The sequence below is a fragment of the Phaseolus vulgaris genome, chromosome 11 (assembly GCF_051622355.1).
Source record: "Phaseolus vulgaris cultivar YP4 chromosome 11, ASM5162235v1, whole genome shotgun sequence".
Classification (NCBI taxonomy): Eukaryota; Viridiplantae; Streptophyta; class Magnoliopsida; order Fabales; family Fabaceae; genus Phaseolus; species Phaseolus vulgaris.
In genome coordinates, this window is record NC_143508.1 from 49,146,668 (window position 1) to 49,171,914 (window position 25,247).

At 30.1% G+C, this 25,247-nt stretch overlaps 1 pseudogene across 1 annotated transcript; it reads left to right on the forward strand.

Moving 5' to 3' along the window:
* Positions 1 to 4,240: 4,240 nt before the first annotated feature.
* Positions 4,241 to 22,156, forward strand: LOC150023328 (putative fatty acyl-CoA reductase 5; annotated as a pseudogene). Its single transcript, XR_016517720.1, has 11 exons — positions 4,241 to 4,295; positions 4,880 to 4,971; positions 6,059 to 6,162; positions 7,466 to 7,668; positions 13,212 to 13,312; positions 15,737 to 15,929; positions 20,363 to 20,524; positions 20,622 to 20,703; positions 20,798 to 21,043; positions 21,713 to 21,774; positions 21,913 to 22,156. The product of XR_016517720.1 is annotated as a putative fatty acyl-CoA reductase 5 (transcript).
* Positions 22,157 to 25,247: the final 3,091 nt, after the last annotated feature.

Below are 25,247 nucleotides of genomic sequence, written 5' to 3' on the forward strand. Positions count from 1 at the left end.
TTCAAATTTGTTTCTTGCTTGATATTAGAAGAATTGAAGTTAGGCTCAAAGTTGAATTGGTACCTCAAATGTTTTTGTAATATATAATTTGATTACTTGGTGACTTTGAATTCTTGAATTTATGTTATCAACATTCCTAGAGTACATTTGATTATTTGGGTTTAGAAAAACATTATATTGTAATCTATAAGGGTATAAGGGTTGAAGCATCTTAAAGTTCTCCGCATTTATTCATTTTTATTGTTGATAAAGAAAAATTAATAAAATATTATAAATTAGTTTCTAAATTGATAACTAATTAGTTACCAATATTTTAACTACCAACTACTTTAAATCTTAAAATTTGTAGTTAAAATTTTGATAACTAATTAGATATCAATTATCTAATTAAATGTCAATTTAAAAATTAGTTTATAAATTTTTATTAATAATAGAAATTAGTTTGTGTGTGTGGTTTAGTAGTTTTTGACTTGTTAATTCACTACTTGTATTGATCCAAACTCACTTGAATCTTTATCTCTTTTAAAAGAATTCTTTTCTAAAAAGATGAGAAATTTTAGTTAGTTGTTTTTCAAATCAACCAGTTGAAAAAGCTATTACTCAAAGGTATTGAAGCTAAAACAAGTTTTTCAACCTGTTGAATTATCGAAACAACTGGTTGTTTAACACTTAGTTGTTTTCAAAAGGTATTGGAAAAACTTTGCTTTATTTTGTCTTTGTTGTCAAACTGAAACAACCGGTTATTTTGGTAAAACAACTGCTATTTTATTTGAAATTATTAACAAAAAACTTATTTCAATCTGTTGTTTTTATAATAGAATTATGTTAAGAGTTCCAAACAGTTTTTAAATGTTTCCAACTACTTTTGATTTATGATCTAACAGTTTTAACCACTTCCTTGAGTCTATATAAAGATTGTTTTATGATCTTTTCAAGACTCTAAGATAGATAGTTTATCAAAAACATTTTCAAGAGTATCAAGAGCTTTAGATCATTACTTGTGTGTGGAATAGGACTGAGTTTTGTATACTTCTGTACCACTACTTTGTAAAGCCCAAATGTACTCTATTTCATTCACTTTGATCATTGTATTCATGTGTAATTTTGTGTAAGACAGTTTCAGAAAGGGTTTCTGAAAATTGGGTATTACCAAGGAGTGGTGTGTGTTCTTGAGGGGTTCAAGATCATCACTCTTGGTGTGTGTTTTATAATCTAGGTTTGATTGCATAGTGAATTCTCAATGGTTAGCTGAGGACTGGATGTAGCTCTTAGTTAAGAATGAACCAGTACAAACCTCTTTGTGTGAATCTCTCTATCCCTTCTCTTATACATTGTTTTTAACATTGTTCTTTCTCTACTGGTATAAACAACCTGTTGTTTCGAGAAAACAACCGGTTGAATTTATGTAAAGAACTTTAAAACTGAACTTTTATCTAGTTGAACAAAAAATCATTTGGTTGATTTTTCAGAATTTTTCACTCTACTTCCAAACTTTGCGAAAATCTTATGAAAACAATTCACCCCCCTCTTGTTTTGGTCACACATTCTAAACGAATCTTCTTACTCATTCCATGATATTGTAATTCATAAATATGTTAGATGACGTCAAAGAAGTCATCTTGTCCTCCTTCCGTTACACCTTTTACATGAACCTATTTTTCTTACCTTCATTCCATGTATTTGTGTGGAATTTGTACTGTGGGTTTATGACTCACCTTTCCGTTTTCTTGTCATAATGGGAGATTAATTGCCGCAATCAATTGCAATCAATGGGAGATTAATTGCGCAATCAATTGCAATCAATGGGAGGTTAATTGCCACAATCAATTGCAATCAATGGGAGGTTAATTACCATTAATTGTATTTATTATTGTTGTCTCCTAGAACCACTATATATAGTGGCTTCCTTCAAGCGAATGTAACACACAACAAACAACAACACACTTGCTTCCTCTCTCTTTTTCGTAAGTGTTTAACCCATATAGAGAGAATTTGCTTTGGGGCTATTTATCTATTAGCCTGAGAGGAATTTTATTGTACTCCCAGTACCATTATAGTGGAAGTTTTGGCTCTCTCGCCGGTGGTTTTTTACCTCTATTTAAAAGGGTTTTCCACCTAAAAATTCTGGTATCATTCTCACTTTACTTGTTACTTTAATTTCTCATAATCTTTTGTTGGAATTATCACGCTTCCGCACACGATATCCCTACATGTACCCATTAACAAAGTACACATTTCATGATGTTGCAGATGAATTAGATCCCCAAGCTAATGTCTTTATGTTTGGGTTGATCACTCCATTTCTCTCATCAGCAACCTATGAATTAGTCATAAACATAGTTTGCATGTAAATTTATTATAGTAGTGGTTTACAATCAACCTATAATAACATAAGACTTACATAGTTCTTAAACCACTCTAAAAAATACTTATGTATACAAATCAACACTTCTTCATCGTTGTTGGAGTGAACTTGTAAGAACAATCTTTAAAAAAATATGTGATCAGTCACATAGAGGTAATTTAAACAATGAGTAAAAACTAATGTGATATTTAACTTACTCAAATATGAATTTGACTATGTGGACAAAACGATATTCATCATCACTTAACCAAATATCGTTGTTAGACGACCACTTTTGGCAAAAATTAAAATATAGTCGATTATGTTTAGAAAAAAATAAAAAATAGTTTTTCAATACAAATTTACTCAAGATTATCTTACAAATTGATTCATGCTTTATATTCCGATCATACTAAAATAATGAACAATAAATAAAGAAACTAACAATAATAGGTGCAAACAATCGTCAAATCAACACATGTTCTACCATTGTTAACACATTAATTATAATTTTCTATTATTAATTTAAAATGATCATTATTTAAAATCAAAATAACAATTCTAAATAATATTTAATTTTTTTTTCTAAAAACTGAAATAAAATATATTATTTATAAAATAATATTTTTAAAAATAAATAATTAAAAATACTAATATTTATATGTACTGAATAAAAGTTAAACAATTAAATAAATTACAAATATTTTTATAACAATGAAATAATTAAATTACTGAAATATATTTATTTATTAAATACAAATTGAATAATTAAATTTATACATTTAGTATTTTCTTTTATACTTAAAATTTTAATGACAATATTTTTTATGAGTAAAACTGGTCTCTCATCACAACACACTTGTACTTTTATGCACTAACATGTGAAACACCTTGTAAATAGCCTTCTCTAACACGTTTAATTGCTTTCAAAATTGTTCCATAAAGAAAATATTTTCCATCTTCTTCTTCTTCAGACCTAACATAATTAAAGACTGTGCATTAATGGCTTGTACATGAAGTAAAAATATTTATAAAATTTATGCATCGAAATCATAAGTTTTAAATAGAGCTATGTTATTTATTAGGCCAAAGAAAATAAAACACCCACCTACTCAAATAAATTAGAAATAAATTTTGATGAACGGTTCAATTGAGTCATGTGAAAGGAAAGATTAGGTAAAATAATAAATAATTATCATTATAAAAAATTCTATTAAATAATAACTAATTTTAAGAAAATAATTAGTTATTATATTAATTAATTTAATTAGTATTTGATAAACTAAAAATTTATTGATATATAAAATAATTTTTATTATTAATACAAATTTATAAAATAGTTTCTAAATTAATATTTAACATTAACTGTCAAGATTTTAATTATTTTAAATTGGTCTTTAATAATAAATTAATGATTAATTTAAAATTTGAAATAAGATTTTAATATTAGTACATGTTTAAGGTGTTATTTGTAAAACAAAGTATGACTCAAGACAAAAAAAATCAGAATCTATTGATCTAAAATTTTCTTCTTGAAAACTTTGATATAAGAGATAGGTATTCCTAAAATAATTCATATTTTTATTATTTTTTTATATAAAAAAATGATTACTGCTTTAATCTTAATTCTTATGACTGTTTATTAATCTGAAATATTTTATTTTATTTAATTTTTTTTTTGATAAAAAAAATAAGAGATGTAGATATTATCAAAATATCCACACACTATTATGCCAGTTATAATTTATATTATTGTGAACCATTAGTTAATAATTTTGTACTATATTAAACCTATGGATTATTAATGTTCTACAGTTCTGATAATGAAGGATTCACTGTTTTAGTCTATAAATATGAGAAAAATTCTGAAATTGCAACTTCATCATACTTTAGAGAGTTGTTTTAATCTTCCTAAACTTTCTCATACTTCTTCTCCTTCGTCTTTATCTTGGTATGTCATTTTTCTGCAGATTATTCGATCTATATTATTTTATTTCTTTTTCTATTTCTAACTTCTCCATTGTTCTGCTTCATATTCCTGTAAAATATATATGTGCTTCAAAAAATCCATTATACTTTATAGTGCCCCATCTTTCTCATCTTTCTGTTAAACTGAGTTAAAATAAATTATGTAAATATCATTTTATTAAAAATACAAAAACCAAAATAAAAATTAGAAAAATTATAATGATATTCAAGAAATTCGAGAGTTATTTATCATTATATTTACCAAATTATTTTTCTTTATCTTCATAGAATAAGAATAGAATTAGATAAAAGAAAATAATATATAAGGATGTTCCAACCCTAAATTTAGCTTATTAAATAACTAATTGTTCCAATACTTCTTATTCCCTTGAGAAACTTAAAACCATAGAGAAATTGTTGATATGGGTATAAATTGGTGAAAATAAATGAAGTTAAGAATTGAAGCATATTGAAGAACTAGGGTTTAACCATTTTGTTCTTCAAAAGTTAAACTCAATATATTACATTTTCTTGGAGAATAATTATATTAAAAATTTGTGAAGAAAGATATCTACCTATGGCTGAGGTTGAAAGATTCAATGACTTCATCAGAGGAAAGACCATTTTTGTCACAGGTGCAACAGGATTCGTAGGAAAAGGTTTGTGATTTTCTCTTTCTCAATGTCAATTGTTTTTATCCATATTAGGTTTATATCAAAACTTAAACAAATTTTAATTGAGAAGAGGAGTTAAGAGTGATAGATTTTCTTTTAGAGAATATGAAAGTTGTTAATAGTGTAATAATTGGTAAAAGTTAGATATATAACTTACATGTTAATAATTCAACTAATGATATATTAATATAATTTTCTAGATTAAATTTGATTAGAAAATAAATAATATTAAGATTTCTATCACATGATTAGTTATATATATATATATTGATAAGTATGTATTAATATGTTGATTTTGTTGTATATAGATAGAATATAAATAGTTCTGGATTAATTTAAATTTTTGTATACATTACCTATTTTAAAAAAATTCAATTATATATATATATATATATATATATCAAAATTGATCTAATATATATTATTATTTAAAATTTACTAAAATAATATAGATTACTTGACTATATTTTTTATCCTTCTTCAATTTTAATAAATGGAATTAATAATCAAGATAATGTAAAATGTTAGAATTTGCTGGTTGAATAATTTTTTTAAATAAAGTTATTAATGGTAAAATAGTTTGTAGACATTTGTGACTTAATTCTCCTTGTATATTTATACAAGGGATGGATCAAAGTAATAATATAATTTTTATCAACTATTATATCATTAATTAACTTTTCATGGAATTTTGTTTTCTCCTTAATATGTAGATATATGTGTATATATATATATATATATATATATATATATATAAATTTATAATTTGTTTGCATAAATCAAAATTTTGCAGTCTATATTTTCAAAATATACTAAAATAGAAATAATATGATATTATTTTTTATTGTTCAATTCTGAAAAAAAAATATATAAAAAAGCAACAGAATATAAATTTTAATTCAACTGGTGGATTGAAAACATTAATGTTATTGATAATTTAATAATTGGTGAAAATTACATTTGTGGAATTTGATGTTTCTCCATTTAACCATAATAATTTATTGAGTAAAAAATGTTAATAAAAAGTTATCATATTTTAATTTGACTCTTGTTATTGTTATTATTTGTACAGTGTTTGTAGAGAAGATATTAAGGGTTCAACCAGAAATTAAAAGGTTATACCTTCTTATAAGGGCACCAAATTCAGATTTAGCTACCAAACGCTTGCACAATGAGGTAACATGCAACTTTTTTTTAAGCTACCTACAAAGAAAATTATTATGAAATAAAAACTAATTTTAAAGATAAAAATAATTAGTTACTATACTGACTAAATTAGATATTATTTTAGAAACTAAATTTTTTTTTGGTTTTTAAATTAAGTTTTATTATTGTTAAATAGTTTTTAAATTGGTATCTAATTAGCAACCAATGTTTTAGATACCAATTTAGAAACCATTTAAAAATAATAGAAACTAATTTAGAAACCAAATTTATTTTTAGTTTCTAAATGATCTCTTTTTTTTTATCAGCAATAAAAAATAAATAGATGGGAACCACTTCAGGGGTGGTCCAATCCTTATACATAAAGAGCTAGCGTCTTACCAACCTCCAAGCAAGGAACACCTCCCAACTTAAATAAGGAACAATCAAACCAATTCAAGAAAGCATTAAACAACCAGCCTCATACAATCCACTGGTTCAAAACCCAGTTGGGATACGTAAAGGAATAACAACAGGACTTTGCAAAAATCCAAGACCAAACATTTACCTGTACCAGTACAAATACCTCGAGCGCATCTACCACGCCCCTGTCGAAGGTCACCGAGTTCCTATGTCTCCAAATTCCACTCATAACACCAACCCAAATCGCCCCCCAAACGTCATTAACCACATCAGAAGCCGAACACAACCTGAATTGTTGAAAGTTTAGCAAAGGGTCCTTGTGAATAACAAACGACACTCCAAGCCACTCAAAACAAAGACACCACACCCGCTAGGTAAACTCGCAGACGGAAAACAAATGACTGGACGACTCTTCCACCTTCCCACACAAACCACACACCAAATTCTCTACCACCACCCCTTGCCTTTCCAAATTTACCCTAGTAGCAATCTTATTCTCCATCACCCTCCAAGCAGTGACCAAAGCGGAAGGCAAAGTTTTGCACCTCCACAACTTACTGTAAACTGGAGAAACCTTCCCAACTCTATCCTTCCTAACCTGAAAATAGGCTAATTTAGTCATTATAACAACTAATTATTTTTTGTCTCTCAATTTGATTTCTATTTCATGATTTTTCTTGTATTGCTATATGTCAATTTAAAAAGTACTTTTTTTTTCTTCACACATAATAAATAAATAAAAAGAAGATATTTAAAGGAGGTCTTAATCCTTATTAAAAAATTTGTAACTTATAAATAAAATAACTTTAATTTATGAATAAATTAATTTGATTTTTTTTTATTCTTTATCAAGAGGGTTGTTTAAATATGTTTCTAACCATTATTGTAATTGAATATATTTGAATATGTTGAGGTCTTTGGGAAGGAGTTATTCAAGGTGTTGAAAGATAAGTGGGGTGCAGATTTTAGCTGTTTTATATCAGACAAAGTTGTTGCAGTTGCTGGTGATGTTTCTCTTCAAAACTTGGGGATTAAAGACAAAAACATGTTCAACCAAATGTTGAAAGAGTTAGACATTATTGTACACACTGCTGCAACTACCAACTTTAATGAGAGGTAAATAATTAAATTTCATTTATTGAGAATAAGTATTCTTTTATTGAGAAATTAACTATTGATGTTTTAATATACTTTTACTTCTCATGCTAAAATCAATTCTTATTTTTTTTATTAAAGACAAACTATTCACTTTATAAAACATTTTCATGTACAATATATTACAAAAAAATATTGCCACTTTTTTGGGGAGCTAAGTTTTTTGTTTTTTGTAAAAAATATTATATTTAGCACTTGATAATGTAGGAAATAAAAAATTGTAAATATATGTTAAAGCTAAAAATTGATCATAACACCCCCTGTGGTCATATAAACACAGTTATGAATTTGGCTTCTCTCTTTATATAATAGGAAAAAGTAAAGTAAATAATTAATGAAATAAATTAAACATTAAACGTTTCTTTGTATAAATGTTCTTTAAATATATATTTTAGAAGTCATCCTATCAAAATAAGATATATAATTAATTTAAGAAATACTTTTAAAATAAAATAAATCAAACTTAAACCTAGCTTTTTTTATCAACAAGTAAAAGATAAGTAAATATGGACCATTTTAGTGGTGATTTAAACCTTATACAGACCTATCAATTCCCTTTCAGCTTGCCTATATCATACTATACTAGAGAAAAGTAAACAACCCAACCAAAAGAAAAAACTAAAATCCTTCCTACAAGAACAAACTGTCACATTCAAAGTCACTTAATCGAAAACATATAAACCAGGGATCTATGCACCACCCAGAATAAGAAAAACAAGCAGGAGCAGATTTAAACATTATCCAAAATCATACTTTTAATTGGATCAATGTGAACATTTCTGATTGATCTATCACTCCACCTTTGAAAGTATACTTATTTCCGTGCTTCCAAATTTCACCAACAACAATCCAAATATTCTCCAAATCACATTTACTTGAACAGAAACATTTAATAAATGAAAATGTGAGAAGTGTTATTACAGTAAATGAAGATGAATATTCCTTGTCTGATGTGATGCTTTAATGTAGCGTACGTAATCGCACGTAATCGTAATGAAGAAAGAGAGGTTTTGATGAACCCTAATTGTAGAGAAAAATAAATATAAAAGAAACTTTTATTCACTTGTATATTAGAGAGTAAAATACATGGTGTATATATAAGAAAAAGATTAAGACCTAGCTGGAACAGAAAAAGGAAAGTTGGGTCAAACAAACAAAGCCCAATAATTTAAAATAGAAAAATAAATATATTAACACCCCCCTCAAGCTGGGGAGTAGATATTTGTCAGGCCCAGCTTGGATTTGAGAGTAGAGAATTGTGCGGAAGCAAGGGACTTGGTGAATATGTCAGCAACTTGCATTGCAGAAGTAATGGGTAGTAGTTTAAGGAGACCAGAGTTAAGTTTTTCACGAACTAGGTGGCAATCAATTTCGATATGCTTGGTTCGTTCATGAAAAACTTGATTGGAAGCTATTTGAAGGGTTGCAGGCTGGGAGAGAGGAAGATGTAAATCCTGAAGGAGGTAAGACAACCATTGTAACTCACATGTGGTGGTGGCAAGGGCTCTATACTCGGCTTCAGAGGAGCTGCGGGAGATAGTTGACTGCTTCTTTGATTTCCATGATATTAGGGAGTCTCCTAAGTAAATGGAATATCCAGTGACAGATTTGCGTGTGGTAGGACATGTTGCCCAGTCAGAGTCACTAAAACCACAAAGGTGAAGTGAACTAGTGTGAGAAAAATATAGTCCTTCACCAGGGGTGCCCTTGAGGTAACGCAAAAGACGTGAGACAGCTTGCTGATGATGAGTTGTGGGTGCAGATATGAATTGGCTTAAATTGTGGATAGCGAAGGCGATGTCTGGTCGTGTGTTGGTTAAGTAAATTAGACGTCCAAGGAGTCTTCTGTATTGAGCAGTGGCATCAGCATCGAGAGGTGAGCCTTGGTCGGGGGAGAGACGGGAGGTGTGAGTCATAGGAGTGGCCACAGGTGCAGAGTCAAGCATGCCAGTTTCTTGAAGGAGATCAAGAGTATACTTGCGTTGACTTAAATGAAGACCAGTACTGTTGCGAGCAATTTCCAGTCCCAAAAAGTAAGTGAGATTACCTAAATTTTTTATCTTGAAGTGATGGTGAAGGGATGCAGTAATTGTATTGATTTCCTCCGTGTCATCACCAGTTAAGAGCAAGTCATCAACATAAACAAGAATAACAGTGAGTTTATTATTATTATATTTAAGAAAAAGAGAGTGATCAGCAACAGAAATAGAGTAATTATTTGATAAAAGAAAAGTAGAAAGTTTGGCGTACCATTGACGACCAGCTTGACGAAGGCCATACAAAGACCGTTGAAGCTTGCAAACATGCTGGGGAGAAGGAAGAGAGAGGCCAGGTGGGGGGGTCATGTATATCTCTTCATGGAGATCACCATGAAGAAATGCATTATTGACATCAAGTTGTTTTAAAATCCAATTTTTGGTAGTGGCAATAGCAAGCACAAGGCGGAGGGTAGTGAGTTTAGCAACAGGTGCAAAAGTGTCTAAGAAATCAAGTCCTTCAAGTTGGGTAAACCCTTTGGCAACAACTCTAGCTTTGTGGCGCTCAACAGTGCCATATTTGATTTTATATACCCATTTACAACCAATAGTTTTCTTTCCTGAAGGGAGAGGGGTAAGTTGCCAAGTATTGTTAGCAGCAAGAGCTTGAAGCTCATCTTGCATGGCAGATTGCCAAGAAGCATGTTTGGAGGCTTCGTTATATGTCCGAGGTTCAGGATGAGAATTGATAGAGGAAATAACATTTCTAAAATTGGAAGATAAGGAATTGTAAGACAAGTAATTATGAATAGGATATCTACTACTTACAGTGTTGGTTGCAGTGTGGAAATCTGCAAGATAGGCAGGTTGTCGGTGAGGACGAGCTGCTCTTCTTGGAAATTGGGATGAGATGCTTCCTGGAGATGCAGGCGGTGATAATTCTGATGGAGGTGCAATGTTGGATGCAGGAGCAGAGACACTATTTGTTGGAAGATCATAGGATAATGAGGTTGGTGGAGGAACAGTATTGGGTGCAGGAGTAGAGGCACATGGCTCGACAGGAGGTGCAGTATCAGAAAAAAAATCAAAAGCAGAATTATATGCATTAGAAATAGGGAGAGATAAAGTGTTAAGGTCCTTAGGCAAGCCACTATCCAATTTATATGGAAAGTGGTTTTCATGAAAGATTACATGTCTTGATATCTCTATGCTATGAAACTTTAAATTTAAGATAATATAACCTTTTGTATTTTGCGGGAAGCCAAGAAAAATAACTTTGATAGATCTATCATCTAATTTTTTTTTTATGTGCAGTAATGGTACTAGCATAATAATGACAACCAAACACTTTTAGAAAGGAAATGTCATATGGTTTTCCAAACAACTTTTCATGAGGAGTGATGTTATCAAGTAATGGAGTAGGAATAGCATTTATTAAGAAAACAGCATGATTTACAGCAAATTCCCAAAAAATAGGAGGAAGATTTGCTTGAAAAAGTAAAGCCCGGGTTACATTTAGTATGTGTTGATGTTTACGTTCTACAATGCCATTTTGTTGTGGTGTTTCAACACAAGATTTTTGATGTATAATTCCCTTTGAAGCATAAAAATTTGACATAGCAAACTCAACACCATTGTCAGTACGAATCGTTTTGATATTAGTTTTGAAATGATTTTGAACGAAAACAGTGAAGTTAATGATGTGCTGACGCACTTCAGATTTGTTATGCAACAGAATAACCCAAGTATAACGCGAGTAATCATCAACAATATTCAAGAAATAACGAAAACCTTGCATAGAAATTATGGAATATGGTCCCCAAATATCAAAGTGTACAAGATCAAAAATAGCAGAGGTAACAGTATTACTTAAAGTGAAAGGAAGTTTTATCTGTTTTGCACGACTACAAGTGTCACATACATGATGAGTATCAACAGTAATAAAAGAGTATTGTTTGCTTAAGACATGTAATCTTTCATGTGAAGGGTGTCCTAGTCTATAATGCCATAGTGTTTTGTCTGTGATATTACAATTAATAAAAGGAGCAAAACAATGCGGTTTAGATTGACTAGAAGCAGGCAAGGTAGTGACAAGATACAAGCCAGCAATGGCTTTAACTGTACCAATCCTCTCTTGAGTGAGATTGTCTTGTATAATGCAGTGGGTTGAAGTGAAAGTTAAAGTGCATTTAAGTTGGTGTGTGAGTTTAGAAACAAATATTAAGTTTAATTGAAAATGAGGCATGTATAACACATCAGACAAATAAAACTGATCAGAAAAACGTACTAAACCAGAATATGTGGCATAAACAGTTTGGCCATTTGGAAGACTAATTAAGACAGGTTTAATTTTAGTATAAGTAGTAAAAACGTTCAAATTGTGACAAACATGATCGGTGGCACTAGAATCAATAATCCAAGATTCTTTTATAGAAGATAGTGAAGAGAGAAACTTACCTGTTGAAGAATGCTCAGTATTAGGGATTTCATCCGTAGAGATGCTGCTGACTTGATTAATTTGAGTGTGAGAGGCAGGATCCTCAAGGTTTTGCTGACGCAAAATGTTGGTAAGGAATTGACACTGTTGTGATGTAAGTTGAATCCCCTTTACATCCTGTTCTTTAGGAAAAAGCTCAGAAAAAGTGTCAGTAGTAATCATATTATTGGCTTGGGATGTCCAATTGGTGAATTTGTAGCCAGGAGGGAACCCATGCTTTTTATAACAGGTGTCAACAGTGTGGCCAAGACGATTACAAAAAGTGCAGACTTTTCTAGTAAAAGAAAACTTTGAGGTTTTAACATTACCAGGAAAACCCACTTTGTGAAAACAAACAGCCTCAGTATGACCATATTTACCACAAAAATTGCATGTAATAGTGTGACTACTATTAAGACTATGAAGACTAGGGTTTTCATTAAACATTGCCAAAAAGATTTTTAAAACCAATCAAGATTTTGAAAGAGAACAGAAAAAAAAAATAACCAAGAACAGCAAAGAGGGAAATAAAAATCAGAGAGAAGCGCAGCAGAACTCTTCCTTCGAAGAGCTCTAATACCATATTACAGTAAATGAAGATGAATATTCCTTGTCTAATGTGATGCTTTAATGTAGCGTACGTAATCGCACGTAATCGTAATAAAGAAAGAGAGGTTCTGATGAACCCTAATTGTAGAGAAAAATAAATATAAAAGAAACTTTTATTCACTTGTATATTAGAGAGTAAAATACATGGTGTATATATAAGAAAAAGATTAAGACCTAGCTGGATTAGAAAAAGGAAAGTTGGGTCAAACAAACAAAGCCCAATAATTTAAAATAGAAAAATAAATATATTAACAAGTGTAGTATTATGTTTTATTATTTTCAACAACTTTGATATATAAAGATTATTTTACCAATGAAAACATTTTTAGCAAATAACATTTATTCTTGTTAGTATATCACACTCTTTTTTAGTATAAATTGATCATGTAATTGGAAGATTATATATCTCACTCATATATATATATATATATTATCTTTTGTAGATATGATGTTGCAATGGGCACTAACACAATGGGAGCTTTTCATATTGTGAGTTTTGCTAAGAATTGCCATCAAATAGAGATTGTTCTTCACTTATCTACTGGTACGCAATGATCAACTCAAGTAATTAACTTTTGGTGTAAGTGCTAAATTACTAAATTCACATTTCGAGAGAGAATATGAAACAAATAATATTCCTTAAAAATATTAATGAAAATTCATTGAACATACAGTGAACACAATATTCCAATTTTATAAAATGGAATTATAAACATGTTTTTTTTTTTACTTTACTAAAATAAAATAAATATTATAATTAACCACACATTACTAATTATTGTCTGAATAAAAAATAATATCCATCTATTCATTTGTTGAGTTTCTTTTACCGGTAAAAGAATTAAATTAATATTTCTCTCACATTTCCAAGCAACATCATATAAAAAATTCTATATTTAACAAAAATGATACATAGGTAGACTATATTTATTCATAAAAAATTCTAAAAACAGACAAGATGGAAGCCTATTATACCAATGAAAAGATTCTTTATGAATAAATCCTAAATTAGCCAACTTATCAGCACACGCATTCCCTTCATGAAAAATACGAGTAACCCTAAACCTAATTTTTTCACAGTAATTAAGACAAGTATTCTATCGATTACGAAGCATTTAAGGAACATTTGTCCTAGCAGTAAATGCAGCATAAACCAAAGCAGAATCACATTCCATCCAAACATTAGTAAGCCTCATCTTTTGAGCTTCCTCCATAGCATGTATAACCCCATAAAACTCAGCAACCAGAGTAGTCTGAACCTCAAGAAAGGCAGAAAAAGCTCCAATAAATTCCCCCATACTCCCACGAAAAATACCTTCACAAGTAGCAAGACCAGGATATCTCCTAGCAGCCCCATCAATGTTAATTTTAACCCAGCCTGATGAAAGAAACTCTCTTCTAACAGGAAGAGGATGTAGAACTTTACCAGTACGAGTGTTAATACCAAAAAACTTGAGCACATTGAAATTGAACATATCATTCTTTATTGAAGCTTTAGACGAATTACCCACTAGACAAGTTAAATCTTTAATAACCAAAATAGCCCTATAAACCTCAATCTTATTTTGAAAACGAGCATAATTCATCACACGTCATATCATCCAAATAGAAAAAGTTATCACAGCTAGCTTAATCAATTTAACCAAGGGACTACCATCACTCTTAATAAAAGAAAGAAGATCATCCTTATTAGATAAATGATAAGTAGGAAAAATGTGTCGAACCCAACTCCAAATACACAAAGCATTAGCACATTCAAAAAATAAATGGTTAATATATTCCTCGTGTTTTTCACAAAGCGTACACATAGAAAAAATATGCAGACCTTTATTTTGAATATGTTGATCTGTAGGAAGCCGCCCATGAAAAACTTTCCAAAGGACAAAAGTTTTGGAAGGCGGAATATATGAAGACCAAATAAATTTACCCCAACCACGGGAAACTCCTGGATTCAAGAAAAAAATCCTAGCTGATTTAAGAGTGAGACGACTAGACTCATCTAGAATCCAATTAGGAATATCTTGTTTCGCCCCAACCATGATATGACTAAAAAGATGAGGCATCTGCTGTAAAGACAATGGAATATTCCAATCACAACCTGTCCAAAACCGAGAGACTGTATCTGGAATACTGGCACCATCAGATAATCCTGCAATATTTGCTAAAGAAGTAGTAGCACACCATTTATCATTCTAGAAATTAATAAAAGAACTTGTACCAACAGTCCAAGAAGTATAATCAAGTATAGTAGAATAAAACTGCTTAATTCCAGGCCAAAGAGATGGGGATCAATAAACCATTCGAAACTCGTATTTTGATTTAAGGACCCTGGCTTTCAAGAGCAAAGACCAAAGTCTGTTGCTATAAGCAAAGTTCCAAGCAAGCTTAAGAAGATATGCATTATTTTTATGGTGAAGGTTAATAATTTTCAAACCTCCATTCTCAAGGGGAGAACAAATTGTATATCAATTAACAGTAGTTATACCTTTTTTTTTTCAGAATATCACTAGTCCAGATAAAATTTTGACACCACTGCTCAACTTACTTAAGAAGAGAAACAGGTCATCTATACAAATTAAAACTATAAGCTAGATGATTTATTATTTATTTTAATTTCACCTTGATTATCAATTTATAATTATATGATAAGTTAATAATAACTATATAGCCTTCCAAGATCACACTTTATATGTTCCCATAAATATGTGTAAATATCAATTAGAAATTTAATTCCTATAAAATTAAGGATAAATAAGGAATTCTGACAAAATAAATTAGCTTTTGTCAAACTTTAAAAATTGTATGTTATGTTTAAATTAATATAACTTCATACATTACTTTCTAAAGGGTACTTCTAATATACTAATAAAAGAAAGTAGCACTTATAATTTTAAAAGGGTTAAGTGATTTTAAAACATTATAGTTTTACCTATATCTTGCTGATTGGAGTAAACTCTGTTTTTTGTAGCCTACGTGTGTGGGGAGGCTGAAGGACTTATTCTTGAGGAACCCTTACAAGGTGATCAGATGAAAAAAGGATTTACAAAATTAGATATAAAGTTAGAAAAGCAATTGATTGAAGATAAATTGACTGAACTCAGAATGCATGAGACAAATAAAGAAGCAATCAAATCCGTCATGAAAAGTTTTGGACTTGCAAGGTAATTTGCCAATCTACCATGTTCTTTGTTTCAAATGAGGATAAAAACAATACTTGAAATTAATATTTTACTAGCTTTTATATGAGAAGTAATGCTTGATGGAATTGAGGTTTTTTTTTAATGGAAAACTAATAAATTAATAGAAATTTCATAAGGGTGTGTCAATCCTTTTATATAAAAGGTACAAAAAAAAATTGTTTGGATTACAAAATTAGATACATATAAATGTACCAACTACAAAATATATCCTTCAAGATGTCTTGTAATTGCATCCAGTATAATACAATGTTCATATATATATCATACTCACACCATTTCAACCAAGCTAACTAAGATAAAAGTTTTTAAATTTGGTGTATGGTAATGTAGAGTTTGAAAATGTTAGGATAGGCCCAATAGCATATAGGCCCAACAAACTATGTTAACCTAAATCTCACATATATAAGTGAGATATTCTGGAAATAGAGAAAGAGGAGAGAAGAAATTTAGTAAAACCTAGTTTAGTAGTCTTAGTAGTTTGTAGGCTTAACCATAGTTAATCATAGAATAGGTAGCAGTTATTCATATTGTCCTATCATTGGTGCTTTCATTCACGTTCTCCATGCCTCCCAAACTTCACTCTAAAGACCTTAAGGAAATCCTCCAAGCCATCCATGAACGAATCTCAACTATACAAGCTCAAATGGAGGCCATCAAAACTAGACAGACAAATATCGAAGCCATGAATGAATTTCTGCATTCGTCACTCACATTTGTCATAAACTACGTTTCCTCTCTACCACCTCCTATTTTTTTCCCACATAAGGGTACACAAAATCAGTCTCACACTCAGTCCCCACCATTACCCACCATGAGACCACAAAAACTACAACTCACTGTTTTTGAAGGCTCAGACAGCCCGCGCCCCAACCGCCGCGCCGCCCAGCGCCGAAAACCTCCGTGCACACCAGATCACATGTAGCAACACCGCCCGCACCCCAACCGTCACGTTGCCAAGCACTGCAAGCCTCCACGCACACCTGGTCACACGCTACAAGACCGCCCGCGCACAAACCATCGTGTCGCCCAGTGCCGTCATCCTCCGCGCACACCAGGCTCCATTCCAGAACACCCCACATCACTACCAAAACACTCTACCCCACAACCAAATGCTCAAATGGTCCAGCCCCAACCCAAGAAGCACCAGTGACCCAATTGCACTTAAAACTCCACTTTGAGGACAAAGTGTTTTCTGGGTGGATAGTAATGTTAGGATAGGCCCAATAGCATACAGACCTAACAAACTATGTTAACCTAAATCTCACATATATGAGTGAGATATTCTGGAAATAGAGGAGGAGAAGAGAAGAAATTTAGTAAACCCTAGTTTAGTAGTTTTAATATTTTGTAGGCTTAATCATAGTTAGTCATAGTTAATCATAGAATAGGTAGCAGTTGTTCATACTGTTCTCTCAATGAAAGCACCAATGATAGAACAATATGAACAACTGCTACCTATTCTATGATTAACTATGACTAACTATGATTAAGCCTACAAAATACTAAGACTACTAAACTAGGATTTACTAAATTTCTTCTCTTCTCCTCTATTTCCAGAATATCTCACTTATATATTAGGTTAACATAGTTTGTTGGGCCTATATTCTATTGGGCCTATCCTAATAGAAAACCAGATTTGTAGTTGTCTTTTGCAGCTACAACATTTATGTTATCATGTTCCTCCCTATTTCAAAACGTCTTCACAGAGTGCACACAAATTACTCCCATGTGTTACCTTTGACCATGTGTGCATTGCTTATAAGGTAGCAAAGTTGAAATCCCTACATATATTTCTTTTCCCTAGTATGGTACATGTTTGCACCTACAATTGTTAGCTTGATGGAACTGAGTGAAAATGATTAATATGTAATTTACAAAGAAATATCTATTTAGGGTTAAATATGTTTTTCATCCCTGTACTATAACATGAAATTAGTTTTCGTTCCTTATCGAAACTTTAGACCACAAGGGTACTTATACTAATGAAACTACTGGAATGAGTCATTGTTAGCCGACGATGTTAACTTTTTTTACTTGACAAACAGACTTCCAACGTTGACTATATTATAATATTATAAGATCCACATCAACGATGAGTAATTGTTCATGTCAGCGATGAGTAATTGTTCACGTCAGCATGAAAGTCCAGGAACTAAAACCAATTTTAACTTTATTTTTTTTATATTAAAAAGGTTTAAAAAAATATATTATACTTAATATTTTTTATTCATATTAAAACATGATCTTATAATTATAATAAATATAAATATGAATAATGACACCACACTTTTTTAACTCGGAAAGAATTTTAAAGATAAGAATTTAGATGATGCCCTTAAAATTCGAGAAGACAAATTTGCACATGAAAGGAAGACAAAAATAAAATCATATTTAATATTTTCATTAGCATTGATGAAAACATTCAATGGAATAAATACTTCACAAAAATGGATCCTGATTTAAAGTATGAAAAAATAGGTCGATAATTCATACAATTTTAACTATTATGATATTTTGCAATGGAATGAAAGAAAATGGTGGATTATTTGACAAAAACAATGTATCCCTCTCATTCCCTAAATCCTTGAAACCTATCTTTCTCTCTCTCTGGTTGATTATCCAAACCTAAGATCTCTGAAAATCAAAGGATCACGAATGAAATACAGCACTGAACCAAACAAAAACACTATCATTGTCACAGTTGACAAAATCCACAGCCTCCAATGAACCCCAACTCTCGTCCATGGACATTCTCAAAGTTTCAAACCCCACCAACTATTTAGCCCCTCTTTTTGCGACTCCAAAACCCTAAGCCCCACATTCCCACCAAATTATAACAAACTCACATCCATTTTGCAGAACTTTATTTTCATTTTTTTTATCAGCAATAAGGATTGAATAACATGAACCATTTAAAGGTGGTTCAACCCTTATACATACCTATATAATATGAATCAAATCTCAAGTCTTGCAAACCAACAAAACCCTAAGCCCCACATTCCCACCAGATTATAACAAACTCACATCCCCATTTTGCAGAGCTTCATTCTCATTTTACCTATCATGCTCCATCACTGCAAAATTTCAAACTTGGACGCATTCCGGCCACCCCACCAAGTGCCTGAACTCCTTGAGGAAGAAGTTCTTTCGCAGTCACAAGATAACCTAATCTGATTTCCAACGACCCTCTTTCTATTTTTGGTAATGGTGTTGAAGAGAGTGGTGTAGGGTTTAGCAAGTTTCTATTGTTAACAGTGTGGTCGAAGCTGAAAAACAAAAGTACAAGAAAGATATTGAGTATTGTGTCTTGTATTGTGTTCACTATTTATGAAGATTCCTTTGGAAGTATCAAAAGGGTGTTTGTTGATGAAGAAGAAGAAATTTGAAAAGAAGCAATGTTAGAAGGGATGTGATTGGGGACATCCGTGAAGTGAGAAGTAAACTTTTTAATGCTAAGAACATGGTTAGGGAGATGGAGAGTGGGAGCGATGCGAATGCAAGGCTAGTCTATTTTCAGGTTAAAAAAAATGTGTGGTCATTTATATTAATTATAATATCATATTTTAATATAAATAAAATATTAATATTTTAAACTTTTTTTATAAAAAAATTATTCTATATATAAAAAATAAATTTAAAATTTGTTTAGTCCTTGAACTATATTATGCAGATGTTGATGTTTTTATAATATAATTTATGTTAGAAGTATGTTTTTCAAGTAAAAAAAAAATTCACATCATTTGCTAACAAGATTACATGGATTCCCATGGTCTAAAATTTTGATTAAAAACGAAAACTAATTTTACGTTATAATAGAAGTACAATATTTAGATATACATAATAACTTAATCTTAGAAATTTAAATAATACATTAGGTAAAAATGATTATGTTAGGTGGATAATGAGTTATTATGTCTCTACTAATTAAATAGCCCTAATAAAATAATTAATCTTTTGATTATTTAATTAATTAAAATGTAGTAAATTGTTTACTTTTATTTTCTGATAAAGAGAAAATTTGTATCCATAGATTTGATTTTTTTTTATAAGTTTGTGATATTGAATTTTGGCATAGTTTTTCTACTTTATTTTTTACTTTTTTTAAGTATGTTGTTGTGGACTATGGAAAACAAAGAGTCATCATTCATCGTATATTTTATCAAATTATATAGTCACATTTTTTTTTCTTATCATATTGCCTTCTTTATTGATTGATATTTTCTTATTTATTGATTGATTGAAAGACAATGCTATACTAGATTACAAATGAAAAGATAAATAATTTTATGTAGAAATGGAACAATTTTGAAATTGCATTGATATATCACAGTTGTAAACTGGTGTCTTTTAATGTGAAGCTATTAAAATAACATTTTACTTATTTGATAACATAGGGCAAATGTACATGGATGGCCAAATACTTATGTCTTCACCAAAGCAATGGGGGAAATGATTTCAATGAAAATGAAAGGCACTCTACCATTGATCATCATACGCCCTACTATAATAATAAGCACACACTATGAACCTTTTCCAGGTTGGATTGAAGATGTCAGGTACTTGTTCATCAAAAACATATATCCATTTTGTAAAAACTTAAAATATAATCATTTGGGCAAGTTACAAAATTTTTGTAATTCTTTTTTACTACAGAACTATTGACATTGTGGCGTTTCATTATGGAAATGGAACAATGAAAAGCTTTGTCGGAAATGGAGAAACAATTTTAGATGTGGTGAGTTTTACACATGAATTATTATGATTTTTATTATTATACACAAATATTTATTGTAGCATTTAAAAGTTAATTAATCAATAAACCAATGCAGATACCAGTGGACATGTTGGTAAATGCAATGATAGCAGCATCAATGGCTCTTTCCAAAGGTCTACCAAAAAATTTGGTGTACCATATTGGATCTTCACTGAGAAATCCTTTTACAGTCAATGATTTTGTTGATGTTATGTATTACTACTTTACAAAATATCCATTTGTTGATAAATATGGAAGGACAATAGTTGTCACCAAGAAATTAATCTTATCCTCTTATGTGAATGAACTCGGTCAAAATAAGGTATTCTTCTTTCATAAATTTTATGTTACTTAGATTAAACAATTTTTTTTTATCAATAAATAATAGAATAAATAAATAGAGATATTTAAGAGATACCCAATTCTTAAAAAAAAAACTCTCTCATATATTTTATCAAAACAAATGAATGTTATATGAGAATCCCTCAAAATAGAATTATTATATCTTGTATTAGCTTAGAATTGTTTTCTAAAAAAATTGACACAAGAAACTCACCAACCAAAATATTTACAATATCAACCATCTTTGTATTAATCATTAGTCATTTTATAAAAATGGTACAAGCATTGAAATTGGATCTTCTAAATTACCTCATCCTACTTAGATTAAACACTATTTATCATACTCATAATTTGAGATTTTTTTTTTGTTAATTTAAAGAAATTTATTAGAAAAATAGATGCACAATAACAAACCAAAAAATTGAAAAATAAAATCCTACCCTAAGAATATTAGAAGTTATGCTTCATAGGTCTAATCAGTTGTTCCCACTATGTAAACCCTAATAACACAAGCCACCAACTAAAGCTTTCTATGTCATATATATGTAAGTAATAACAAATTGCTACAAGCTCCATAAGTAAAATTTCGTTTTTGTGCTCTTTTTTTTTACTAATCCTTTATTCTTTCTTTGATTATAATTCTCTCAATGGATCAAAGGTGGTGATTAAAATTGAAGATTTCTTGAAACCTTTTTCCATGTTTAAGGGCATGTATGTACCATATACCATATATATTTACTCTAATATATATATATATATATATATATATATATATATATTGTTTTGGTGAATTTGATAACATTTTTTGGAGGTCACCCTAATATTTACTTTGAAATGCATTTTAAACAGCTTTGATGACACGAATGCAGAAAGTTTAAGAATGGTAACAAAGAGGGTTGCTAGTATGGATGGTAGATTTGACTTTGACATTGATCCGAAGAGCATTAATTGGAAAGACTACATGATGAATATTCATTTTCCTGGCCTAACGAAGCATTCTATCAAGAAATTATCTATTGGAAGTAAGATGTAATATTATAACGACAAATAGGCTTCTCTGTTTTTTTAGGGATATTTTAAAATAATTTATTTTTCTTCCTATTATTGAAAAATATATGTATTGACAAAGAAGGATTACTCCATGAACATTCATATATGTATTATGTATTTTCGTGATATGCTAATTTATTGTGGTATGAAAGTTATAAGTTGCTCTTAGATTTCAGATTTGTTTCTTGCTTGATATTAGAAGAATTGAAGTTAGGCTCAAAGTTAAATTGGTACCTCAAATGTTTTTGTTATATATAATTTGATTACTTGGTGCCTTTGAATTCTTGAATTTATGTTATCAACATTCCTAGAGTACATTTGATTATTTGGGTTTAGGAAAACATTATATTGTAATCTATAAGGTTTGAAGCTTAAAATTCTCCACATTTATTATTTTTATTGTTGATAAAAATTTAATAAAAAATTATAAATTAGTTTTTAAATTGATAACTAATTAGTTACCAATATTTTAACTACCAACTACTTTAAATCTTAAAATTTGTAGTTAAAATTTTGATAACTAATTAGATGTCAATTAGCTAATTATAGAAATTAGTTTATAAATTTTATTAATAATAAAAATTAGGTTTTTTGACCATGATGGAGTTTTTTTTTTTTTTTTACCAAAATGGGGTCCGTTTAAAAAAAATTACAAATTTAGGCAAGTCGTGCCTAATTGGGACGACTTCATATGCAGAAGTCGTCCCAATTAGGCACTGGCATGTCATACTAAAGTCGTGCCAACTTGGTACGACTTCTGCCCTGTCATACTGAAGTTGTGCCAACTTGGCACGACTTCTGCCCTGTCATATTGAAGTCGTTTGGCACGACTTCTGCCACGTCATAATTTTTTATTTTATTTTTAATTTTATTGTTTATATATTCGGTAGTAAGTTATGTAATGTTACAAATTAATTTCTTCTCATCATTATGTGTTCTGTAAAATCATTACTTCTCAAACTATTTATTTTGCAAATTCACAACAATAATTCTCTATTTATTTTCCAAATATAATAATTTTTCATTTATCTATTTATTTCCAAATTCAATAACAATTTTCTTCATTTTTTAATTAATCAAATAATCAAGTTATTGTATTACATTACCGTCAAACATGATCCATACACGATTATCCAATTTTTTGTTCCTTAAAACTAACACTCTTAGAAAATTATGTATCAAATTAATTTTTAACATTACATAACTTACTATCCAATATATAAACAATAAAATTTTTTAAAAAATGACGTGGCAGAAGTCGTGCCAAGTTGGCACGACTTCAATATGACAGGGCAGAAGTCGTGCCAAGTTGGCACGACTTCATTATGACATGGCAGAAGTCGTGCCTAATTGGAACGATTTCTACATATGAAGTCGTGCTGAATTGGCACGACTTGCCTAAATTTGTAATTTTTTTTAAAACGGATCCATTTTGGTAAAAACCAAAAATAATAACCCCATCATGGTCAAAAAACCTAAAAATTACTTTATATACCAATAATTTTTTATTAAATAATATATAATTTAGTCAACTAATTAATTTTATTTTATCTCTAAACTTTAATATATATATATATATATATATATATATAAAAGTTTAATTAAGTAAAAAATTATTTAAACATAACTTTTCCCATGTTTTAATTTTGGTAGCAAGTGAGATTTTTTAAGAAATTTAGTTTATGAGACAATATATGCATGTCTTTTCGTGCATGTAGTAGTGTGGTCTACAATTGTGGTGAATAGGAATGGGTGATTCGTATGTATAAAGGAAGTGTCCCCTCCCAAACAAGTGTACATGCAAAGTTGGTTGCAAAATAATTGGTTTGCATGTGCTTCTATTTTTCTTCATTGGGAATTGATATCATCTTATCTATCCACCCACATCCAACTATAAATATTATATTCAAGGTATCTACTTATGGATTGATATAGAAGATATTGAGTTTATAGATTGATATAGAAGATATTGAGTTTATAGGATATTTAGATAAAATGAAAATATTTTTTTTATGAATATGTAATTGCTTAATAGCTTAAATGATATATTTATAGTATATTTTTTATATAGTAAAAAAAATAAAAAATTCACCATACAAATGAAAAAGATTGTAGTTTTGAAAAATACATTTTGTGGATTCTTAATCACTATAACAAAATTATTAAATAGAAATCAATTTTAAAGACAAAAAATAATTAGTTACTATATTAACTAATTGAAAGGAAAAAAAAAATAGTTACTATTTTTTAAGTGTAGGGTTTCTTGGAGAATTAGGGGAATGTGTCTCGAGTGGTTGCGATCTTCTTTGGCTCTACATTGTGATGCACAAATGCATTTTAAGATGTTTAAACTTATAGGTTTGAAACATGCTATTATTAGGTGTTGGGGGGACATTTGGGTAGGTATTGTAAGTGAAATTTGGAACCACAAGAATAAGGTTGTTTTTTAGAATGGGCGCGTAGATTTAGTGGAGGTTTTACGGTGGTACAAATGAAGACTTGGTCTTGGGTCACAGTAAAAGAAAGATTGGTTGATTTCTCTTACTCGGATTAGTATTTGGAACCTCAATGATGTATGAGGAATTTGAAAGATTGATTTTTGGTGTTCCATGGTTAATGGTTTTGGCTAATATTTTTTCCAGGTTTGGAAGTTATGGTGTGCTTTGCAGGTTTCTTGGTTTTTTCTATCTAACAGATTTGGGTTGATGGTTTTGCTCTTGGGTTGCGATAAAGGAAAGTGTATTTGACTTATTATATCGGTTGGACGTTGGACCTATATGGTGCATGAGTTTTGATAAATTGATGTGTGGTGTTTATGGTTATTGTTCTGTCCAAATTATGAAGTGGTAAAGTGCTTTTTGCATGTCTTTTGGTTCATGTATCCTCCTCGCAAGACCGATTTGTTGATGTAGGCACTTGGTTATTTGGAGCTCTTCAGCTTGTTGTCAAAGATCTTGTTTAGTAGTTAGATTTTATGTCATGTTTGAGGGTGTAGTCTCTTTGGTGGGTTGATATAATTGTTTTTGTTGGGATTTTGTATCTTGATTTGGTAGGTTTATGGTTAGTGTGTTGTAATGTCTGGTGGATCCTTAGCTGGTTGGGTGCTAGGAAACTTGTTTTGGGTGTTTTGTATA